Consider the following 10,329-nt stretch of genomic DNA (forward strand, 5'->3'; position numbering starts at 1 on the left):
GAATGCCTTCAGTGACAATAATAACAGGAGCATAGCCTGTGGCCGAGGGACTGCTTTTAGTGTTCTAGGCAATTTGTACACACCTTATCTCATTTAGTTCTCTTACAGATAAGGAAGGAGGCACAGAGAAGCTGAGGAACCTCCAAGGGGTCACACCCGCCGAGAAGCAACAGGGCCACCGTCCCTCTCAGTGTTATTGACCTCTTCCTTCCCTCCATCAAGCTGACCGCCCCATCACTTGGAGGGCAAAGTCCACGCTCAGCACAGCACACAGGGTTCTTGGGGTCTGGTCCCCACTAATTCTCATCTCCTTCTAATGCTTCAGCCACATTGCATCCCCCAGACCACCCTGTGCATGTGCCGTTCCCTCTGCATGGAAAGTCCTTGTGCGCCCTGCCCGCCCCATTCTTCTTGGCTAATTCCTATCAGGGCCTCAAGGCTTGGTTCTTTCCTATGGACTTGCATCTTAGATGAGGGTTAAGCTCCAAAGTTGGCGGGTATGGTGAAATCTCACGCGGGAGGCTGTGAGCGAGTCCCAGGTCTGACAGTGATCCAGCCTCCCGGCGAGGAATAGGACCCAGGATTTAGAATGTTACCTTAGTGTAATAGGACGCCCGCGCCGAAAATATGTAAACATACTTCAGCTGATTGTATCACGCATGTGGGGCGGAAGGCCACTATTGTACTCTGATCTGTGTGGAGCCATGCGGTGCCCTGGGGAGCAGAAGGGGAGCACAAGAAGGGGAGCAGGAGAAGTACGCGCGCCCCCCGCCCCGATAGAACCGCGCTCCCCCCAACAGAAGTGCGCTCCGCACAGTAAAGTTGGTGCGTTTCATTCTCTCGCCTGCCTCTCGTGCATCCTTCCAACTGGGCGTCTCACCGTCGAACCTTCCCTTCTCGGTCAGCTCAGCCCTGACAGAAGCCATCGTACTCATCTAAACTTCCCCGTACGCGTGAGATATTTCATAATTAAAACTCCATCGCCATGCGTGTCCTTCTGGGAGGCATCGTGGCCACGTCAACAGTGGCCCCCGAAGGGCCTGTGGATATGTTACTTTCCCTGGCAAAAGGGACCTTGTAGATACGATTCGGTTAAGGATTTTGAGATAGAGGGATTTTCTGGGTGGGCCCGATGCGATTACAAAGGGAGCGGCAGGAACCTGGGGTCAGGGGACAGGAAGATGGAAATAGAAGTGGGAGCGACGTGGTCCCGAGTGGGGGAACCGGAAGTCAAGGGATCGACCCTCTCCCAGAGTCTCTAAAGCCATGTGGCCCCGTGGACCCTTCTCTAGCCCCTGTAGGGCTCGTTTCAGACTTCCGACCTCCCGAACTGTACGATAATAAACTCGTGTTCGCGGCACTTTGTCGCAGCAGCAGCCGTAGGGAAGGAATGCGGGCGTGGTCAGCAACGTGGCTGTCGCTGTGATACCGTTTCTCAAAGTGGGAACGAGAGACCCAGGAGTGCGCGGCTGGTGCTCCCGAGGCCTGAATCCTCGGCCACGCGCTGTCACTAGAGTTCGGTCAGCTCCGTAACTTCAGCAAGAAAGCAAGGAAGCCAAAGGTTCGTGGAACCGAGAGCCCTGACCTCCGCAGTCAGCATCGATACCTGTCGTGGCCTCAAATACCCAGTTCCTCCCAGGTTCCCGGTGCCGACATGCAAGATTCTCCTGGGCCAGGGTGTACCGCGTAGGCTTTCTCTTCTGGGACTTGCAAATGAAAAGACTGATTTTCCAGCAGGCGGACACGCAAGTGCTTCTAATCCCTTACCCGGTCTCCTCAGCATCCTTGTTCTCCTGCTGCCCTGGAGGCTGTCGGCCAGAGGGCTGTGGCTTCTGACCTCCAAGCCAATTCGACAGCTGTTTGCGAGCACCCGGGGTACACATGCTGGGTTTTCAGGAAGATGGGATGGGGTCCTCATGGAGATGCCCTGCCCCACTCACCTTAGGAGCTTACAGTCCAGGAGGAAAACTGTGACATATACCGGGGCAGCCATGGGACGAGACGGCACGTGACTGTAGCTGGGGGGAGAGATCCGAGATTCCACACTTACTGATTCCGTTACTTGTTAAAGCTCCCAAATCATTTCCCATCTGCCCACTCAGACTCTAAACACTGAAAACGCGGTCCTTTGCCTCGAAGGGGCAAAGGCTCTTAGGAGAGAAACAAAAACATGGACAAGTAAAAACGTCACCAGCAGACCTGGTAGCGCTGGCGCGAGTACACCGGCATCGCCGAGACAGCTTCGGGGGCTCTGACAAGGGAGCAGGGACGTGGGGCTCTCGCCGGGTCCTGGTTCGCCCAGAGCTTACTGTGGCAGAAGCGTGGTGGCGTCCTCAGCCATGGGGGATGCAGTCAGAGATTCGAGGGGGAAAAGGACAGAACGAGCGAAGGTGTGAAGATATCGACAGAAAAAGTCACGAGTGGGTCAGGAGAGGCTGGCGTTATCTGTGAGGGAGGCCAGGTTTCACGCTGGGAAATAACATCCGTCCATTACATCGAACCCATGTCAAACCCACGTGTCCCTTTAATGGCATATCAGTGTCCTTGTAGTACCTGTTCGACCTTCACCGGTGAGCCTGTCAGGGCAACGGGGGAGCAGAACTCAGGTATCCCAGGGCCTTTGTCAGGGGCAGGTGCCCTGAAAGAATGAGAGGAGGAGGAAACTTCTGACAAGGTGAGGTGGGACCATCTTATAAATAAACGTGCTCAAAAATATGTGTGTGGAGAGAGCTGATCAGAGGTCAAAGGGAGGGATGAGCCGAAGTGATAAGGATTAACTGGAAGAGCTGAAAAAAAAAAAAAAAGGAGATCGTTCCCAGGAGATGAAAGAGACACCAGCAAGAATTCAGGTCGGTCACCTTCCTGGGAAAGGCGACATCGATCAGAACTTCGGGAGGAAGCAGCCAGAACTATTTTGTTGCTGACATTCTAATCTGACCAAAGGACAACTTAGGGTTACTGTCGCATAGCCAGAGGGGGCTGCCCCCTCCCTTTGCTCCTGAACGGCTAGTAGGAAGAAGGTAAAGCAGGGGGCCTGCCCTCAGAGTGGCTGAGGCTCCGTGGGGGACCTGCGGGCGCAGGAGCCAGTGTGGGGGAGGATGGGAGGAGACCTGACGCTGCGTGGAACCAGCCCCAGCGGCGGTTTAGGACGAAAGGTCAGAGGAAAAGGAGGGCGAAGAAAGAACAGGTCGACAAGACGTCATCGGACATGAGAAAGAAAAAGGTAGAGAGGACGGAGAAGAGCTGGCGGCAAGAGGGAAGGGGGTCGGGGAACATAAAGACAGTGAACTAAGATGGAGTGAAAACAAGATGATCATGCAGAAAGCAGCAAATCTGAGAACAATGGGTCATGGGAGAGGAGGACAAAGGCCTTAGAAGCAGCCCAGGCTCCGGGAGGCAGCAGTCCCCGGGGTTCGGTCACACAAAGGGGACTCAGAGCGTCTGCCAAACTCAGTGGCAAGCGCCCTGCTGTCTGGCCGGGCCAGGAAACGGGCTCTGCAGTCAACCAAGTGTTCGCGGAATAAAACGTCGGCACAGCAAGTCTCAATGAATCAGGTGGACTTTCTCTGGGGTCTTTCATGCCAGCCAGGATGTGCGGTGACCAGGCCGCCGAGAAGTCCGCAGGTCTTTGTCAACAAGATTCCCGATGCTGGGAAGTTCAACAGCCGCGTTGTTACAGCAACGCTCAGAATAAAAGGCAAAGCCTCGTTCAGCTATCTGTATTTTATAGTTTCTGACAGTCGTACCTGGTCTGGACAGGAGGATAATGAACCTCACAAGGGACAGTGTGACTCAGTGGTTGAGGTGCAGCCTCCGTGATCTCATGGCCTGCGTTCACATCCCTCCCTGCTCTGCTACTTACTGATGGGGAGAACCTCGGCCTCGATTTTATGATTTGCAAAATGGGTACAATGATCACACTGACCTCATAGGGTGGTTGAGACTATTAAATGAGTTCATACACATTAAGCACTTAGAACAGCGTCTGGCACATAGAAAGTGCTCACTCCATGCTGGTAACTACGATTTGTTAGAGTTCATAAGCACAGGACGTCAGGACAGGAAGGAGAAGGGGGCCCTGAGTTGAGGGAGGAGATGTTCCTTCTGAGTAGGCTGTGTGTGTGTGTGTGGTCCACGCAGTACATGGGTCAGAGAGATGGGAAAGGGATGCCTACTGGAGCTGGGGGTTTGGATGTGGCCCTTCCGGGGGTTTGCTGGCATTTCTGACTGAACTAAGTCCAAGAGACTGAACTAAAAGCCTCATCTGTTCACCAAGTAACTAATAATGCCAGCTCTGGGTGAATTCTGTGCTGAGCCCCTGGCTGTATGGTAAACATGATGACTGCCCTCTGGACCGTTCGTTTCACAGCTGGAGAATGGAGGTAGATGCACAAAGTAACACAGGTAGATCCTCCTAACACAGTGCTGGGAGAAAAAGGGTGGCATCCATCCTAATTTACATAAACATATCTGTTGTAAATACAAATTAGAATACATGCATAGAAAACAACAACCTAAATTTCCCAAAACACAAACAGGGACATACATGAAATGCATCAGGATGGTTGTCTACAGCGGACAGGGAAACAGGAATTGTGATAAAAAGAAATAGCTATCTATATAAGGAGTGCGGGGGTTTAGCACAGAAACTGGCGTGCTGTAAGTGCTTCCCAACCGTTAGCTATTATGAGTTAGTTACAAAAGACAGCGAATGCTGCTCCCCGAGCACACATAAGCTCCATGAGGAGGCGGGGTCCAAATAAAATTAAAAACTTCTGCCCCGCATAAGACAACATCTAAAGAGTTAAAAGACAAGCCACAGACTGGGAGAAAATATTTGCAAAAGACACGTCTGATAAAGGGCTATTGTCCAAAATATACAAATAATTTAAAAACTAGACAATAAGAGAACAGAAAAATCGGGGCAAAGACTTTGACAAACGTCACTGAAGAAGCTATACGGATAGCGAGTAAGCATGAGGAAAGATGCTCCACATCCTATGTCATCAGAAACATGCACATTAACACGACGGCGAGATACCACTCATTAGAATGGCCGAAATCCAGCACACCGACACCATCGAATGCTGGCGAGGACGCGGAGCAACGGGAACTCTCACCCGCTGCTGGCGGGAAGGCAAAACGGTGCCGCCGCTTTGGAAAACAGTTTGGTGGGTTTCTTCCAAAACTAAACACACTCTTACCATACAATCCAGTATTTGTGCTCCTTGGTATTTTCTCAAAGGAGTTGAAAACTATGTCTACAAAAAACCTGCGCGCAGATGTTTATAGCAGCTTCATTCACAATCGCCGAAACTTGGGAGCAACCAAGATGTCCTTGGGTAGGTGAATGGACAAACTGTGGCGCATCTCCATGACTGACCACTATTCGGCACTAAAAAGAAAGGAGCTACCAAGCCACGAAAAGACGTGGAGGAAACTTGGATGCGTATCACTAAGTGAAAGAAGCCAATCTGGAAAAGCTGCATCTGGTATGATTCCAACTGTATGACATTCTGGAAAAGGCACAACTACGGAGACAGTAAAAAGATTAAAAAGATCCGGGGTTGGCGGGGCGGGGGGAGGGAGAGGTGATTCGGCAGAGCGCAGAGGGTGTTGAGGCAGCGAAACTACTCTGCGTGACCCTGTGACGATGGGCGCACGTCGTAATACACGTGTCCGAACCCACAGACTGTACAGCACCCAGAGTGAACTAGGTGTCAGTGCAGGTTCATCCGTGGAAGATGCACCACTCTGGCGAGTGGCGTTGATAACGGGGAGGCTGTGCGTGTGTGGGGGCAGGCGGCGTGTGGGACATCTCTGCATCTCCCTCCCAATTTCGTTGTAAACTGGAACCTGCTCTAAACAAATAAAGTCTTAAAAAATAGAGGCAGGGCTCGTACCTGTCTTTCTTTGATCATTTTTCAGGAGCATAGAACAGTGTCTGTCAATGACTGTGTCTTGAATGACTGAACAAAAGCTAGTCAGTATCAGAGTCGCCCAGCTGAACACGCAAGTCTTCTACACACCTGGGAGAGACATTCTGGTCATCTCCTCAAAGATCTGAATTAGGGTTAACAATTTGTATTTATGCGTCTCCTTCCCTACAAAGATCTCGAAGCCCCAAATGTCACCCAGCTGACCATACAACCTCCCCCAAAAAGCAGGAGAGCTGAAATGACAATCCAGGGCCCCTACTGTTAAATCTGGTACTTTCCACCCCTTTCCGTGAACTCGAGAAGTGCCCGCGGTATTTGTTGATCCAGGAAGCAGTAGCACTCCAAAGGCCCAGGGAAGTGAGTCAATGCCTTGTCACACATGGATTTCAACAGAGAAGGGACAGCAGACTTCACAGAGTGAAGAGACTGAGCTGACGGCTTTCTTACTTCAGGAGAGTCGGAGTCAGCAGGAGCCTTCCGCAGTCCGCAGTCCGCAGCCACCCACAGGATGCGACGGGGCTTGTTCTGACCACACTTGTCTCAGCAGTTATTGCCCGGCCAGAGGGGAAAGCCCAGACACCATGACTGGCAGAAAAGTGACCATGTGGAGGGAAGTATCGTGTGTTTTACAAAAGCTGTGTTTTCAGTGAGTAAGGCAGGGAGGGGTTTCACGGCATTGCGTGTGCACAGGCCAAACCAGCTTGAGGTCAATGGCCTCTGCCCATGAGAAACAGCTGACTGTCCCCTGGCCGTGACCCGCCCCGTGAAGCCACCCCTGTTGCCTCCTCGGCTCTTCCTGCTGCTGCAGCTCCCCGTTCACGTACAGACGCCACAGTCTCCCTTTGGTTCCTGACAGCTAATTCATCTCGCACGTTTCCACGAGACATCTCCTGGGACGTGAGTTTGATGAAGCCTCTCTCCTCAAAGAGAGAGGCCTATGGGCAGTGGCTCGCCATTGCCCGCAGAGCATAAGTACGAATACCCCGGGCACCGGGCGTCCCCCATGACGGAGCCTCACGCTTCCTTCCCGGTCACCCACCGTCTTCTCCCTCCACTCAAAGACGCGTCACGTGCCGCCCTGCCCCAGCTCTGCGTCTTTGCTCCTCCGCTCTGCAGCTCGGCACACTTCATCGATGCTCCCGCCCCCGGTCAAGGTGAGCCGCTCCTTCCTCAGCGCCATCATGGCACCCGGCGGCTGAGCTGGCTCAGCGCTCCTGGCGCCTCGCCCCGGATCCCCGTGAGCTGCATGCCATCGCTTCCCCTATGGACAGCACGTTCCTCAAGGGCACTGACCACGAATCCACCCTTGCGTCGGGCAGAAACCCAAAATTCTCCTATCTACAGGCAACACGATATCCTGCCTGGGTAGAGCATCCTCTCCTGGTGGCTGACCTCTCTGTCCTTTTTCTTTTCTCTCTCTCTCTCTCTTTTTTTTTTTTATAACAATGTTTCTTAAAACAGGATGAGAGGGAGGTGACAGCAATTGAAAGTCACCCCGTGGTGAACCCTGCCGCCGATGATAGTGTGAGGGAGAACAGAGCAGGGGGCAAGGCGGAGGACGCCGCTCGGCAGCCACGCTGCTCGCAGGAACAGCCCCGTTTTGTCTCCCGTTGTCCCGGCCCATTGCGGATGGGCCCTACGGAGCCACCAAAGTGCCTTCCTCTAAGGCCGCCCCCAAGAGCAACGCCCAGCACACTGTTCGCACTGTACGCTGTCGGCGGCACACGCCTTGTTGTTTCAAACTCCCTTGCCCTCCCCTCCTCCCCTCTGCTGGTCCCTGTCTAAATCCCCTATACGCCACCATACTTCAGAGCCCAGCTCACATTAGCGATGCCCTTGCTTCATCCGGGCACACTGTCCCTGGAGAATTCGGTCACTTGGAGGCCATTGCTTGCTACCTAAAGGCAGAAGAGCCAAGCCGTGGTCCGTATTCGAGACCTTTCTGAGCTCCGGATCGGACTTTCTGATTCCTAATTGAACGCTACCGCTGGGGAGGAAGCAACTTTCCTCTACCCTTGAGGTTCTTTTGGCTGTTCTAATAATCACATAGACAGGAGACAGATTAGCAAGAGAAAATAACCAAATTCAATACACATGTACGTATGGGAACCACACATACACGAAAGAGTTAGAGACGCCTACACTCGTGAGCGGTGCGGGAGCGGAAGGGAGGGCTGAGGCTCATGAGGCACCTCGAGCGAGGGACGAGGTTCAGGGGGTCACTGCAGAACCGTTAAAATGGACTCTTAGTAAACAGAAGTTTGTCCTGCCTGCAGCTGGGCCAAAAGAGGCCGTCTCTGGTCACCTCTTATCATGGGCGAGGCCCCTATTTCAGGTTCTTCAGGTAGCTGGTTTGTTCACTTCCACCATTATGACTAAGGGAGGGGCAGACGCTTCCCTTGAGCTCACAGCTAAAAATGCCTTTAGCTCAAAACAATCCGCATACCACAGACGCACATCTTGAGGTGGCTTGTTTTGAACCCCACACCCCAAGGTAACCTCAGTTTCCCTCCTAACTCATGCTTTCATTGGGAGAATACGTTTGCAGTACTGGCTCCACTGTCCTCACCTCTCCGCCTCACTGTGGGCCGAGGCTTCTCCCCCCCTCCTTGATTTGGGGCTTGGCCAGGTGACTTGCTTCGGCCAACAGGGTGGGAGCGACAGTGTGCCCTAGTTGAGCCTCCAGCACCGCCGTGGGAGGAGCTGCCCCTGAGTAGCTGCAGGCTCCTGGGTCTGGGCCCAGAATGGACACCCACGGAGCCAAGCCTCCGCGGCCAAAGCAAGAACTACTGAGACATGGCACAGCCCCTGGCCCGGCCCTGCCGCCCCTCCTACCACCCCGAGCTACGGACATAAACAACATAAACCTTTGTGGTTTTAAGCTACTGAATGTCAGGGTTGTTTTTGACACAGTATCACTGTAGCGATCGCTAACCCATAACAGCGATCTTCATAGCGATGAATGATGGCTGTATAAACATAGATAAACAGGTTAAGATTAGTTATGCTGGGAAAACCCACATAACCACCACCAGAATCAGGAAATAAACATTGCTCAACGCCTCAGAGACCTCCACGTGCCTCTTCCTGACATCACCTCCTCCTGTGGCCCTAGAGGTAATCAGTTTTGACTTTTAAAAACAATTTATTTCCCACTTTTCTTCATAGCTTACCATCCATTTTGATCTCGATGTGAATGAAATCTTCCTGTTTGTGTTTTTTGTGTGTCCTGTTTTATTGGCTCGGTATGGTTTGTAAGAATCATCGACATGAACGATAGCTATTGTTTGCTCACTTCCACCATTATGTAATATTTTTTATATGAGCAAACTATGACCTATTGATTGGTTCTACTGCTGATAGATACTTCAGACGTTTCTGGCTTTTTGTTAGGATGAACGATCTGGTGTGAGCATCCTACATATACAGGGTCGGCAAACTTTTTTTTATAAATGAGCTAATAGTTAACATTTTAAGCTTTGTTGGCCAAATATGGTCTCCGTTGCATAGTCTTTTTTTTTATATTTAAATAAATTTTAAAATGTTTAAAAAATGGAAAAGTCATTAAAAATGTTCCTTGCTCCTGGGCTGTACAAAGAGAGATTGGGGGCAGGATTGGGCTCACAAGCTCCCTGGTCCCCGCGTACAAAGCTTCCTGTAGGAGCGTAATGGCCGGTCACAGGGTTTGCTCATCTCGAGCCTCACTAGATGATGCCCGATCTTAAATTCATCACGTAGAAAATGGAAATTTCATCTTCTCAAGCAAACGAGTCTGTGGGCACTTGTGTCACAGAGAGCGCGAACTCCCTGAGCCCCCTGCCACCTCAGCCACTTCCCCCTCCCATTCCAGAGGGTCATGGATGGTGCTGCTGTCAGGCATCAAAGTGACCTGGGGAGGGTGGCGCCAGACAGGCCAGAACAGAGAGTCACAGGCGCCGCCCGTCGAGTCAGCCGGGGAGGATGGGTTTTATTCTACCTGTCACAGAAAACCGGCGGAGGCGGGGGAGCAGGGTGGTGATGAGTCTGAGTTATGTTTTAAAAGGATTGCTTCGGCTGCTGAGAGCGGATTTTTAGGGAACAAGAGAGGAGGAAGGCAGGCCAGAAGGTAGAGAAAAGAAGCTCATGAGAGTGGCCGGGGCTGGGGCCAAGCCGCCCGTGCCAGGGCTCGGCCTCTTCCTCCGGCAACACCACTGTTTCTCCCCCGTGGGCACCCGCTGCGGGCGCCCACTGCAGGCACCCTGAACCTCAGCAAGCCTCTGAGCCTTCCCACTCTTACCTTCTCATCCCGGACCCCATTTCTGCCTCTCTGCTAACCTGATGAGCACAATTCCAACATCCTGCCCACTGCGAGTTCTTCCCTGGGTGACCCCCGAGCCCCAGTCACCCCAGC

Source organism: Rousettus aegyptiacus, unplaced genomic scaffold (genome assembly GCF_014176215.1).
Source record: "Rousettus aegyptiacus isolate mRouAeg1 unplaced genomic scaffold, mRouAeg1.p scaffold_m13_p_5, whole genome shotgun sequence".
Taxonomy (NCBI): Eukaryota; Metazoa; Chordata; class Mammalia; order Chiroptera; family Pteropodidae; genus Rousettus; species Rousettus aegyptiacus.